Here is a 505-nt window from a genome sequence, read left to right on the forward strand (position 1 = left end):
GGGGGCGGGGGGGGGGGAGGAGGAGGAGGAGGAGGAGGAGGAGGAGGTGGCGTGATAAGTTCAGCCCTCCCCGCGCCTCCCCTCGCCTCCCTCGCGCTCCTCGGGTGGAAAGGAGAAAGCAGCAGCATCCGCGCTGCGAGCTAGCTTCTCAGGATTCACTTCTTCCTCTGGGAAGAAAGAGGAAGCCTGAGGATTGGATGGCAACCGGGATGACTGGGCACTATAGTCCCTTGATAACAACTAAAGAAGGCATTTTGTTATGCACTATAGGTAGTGCTCTATGTGGGCATTACCCATGTCTAAAGAAAGGGGAAAAGGGGTTTTACCAATCCACCCATTAACAAGGTTTTAAGGGCTTCCTTTTGTAGGGAAGCCTATCCCGCTGTGCTGGATGCTAGGAATATAAAGAAAAAATGAAACCGGCCCTGCCCTCAAAGAGTTCGCATTCTATTGGGGAGACAACTTGTACCAGTGCTGGCACATAGTAGGTGCTTAATAAATGTTT

This window comes from Vombatus ursinus, unplaced genomic scaffold, assembly GCF_900497805.2.
Source record: "Vombatus ursinus unplaced genomic scaffold, bare-nosed wombat genome assembly UNPS02014812.1, whole genome shotgun sequence".
Classification (NCBI taxonomy): Eukaryota; Metazoa; Chordata; class Mammalia; order Diprotodontia; family Vombatidae; genus Vombatus; species Vombatus ursinus.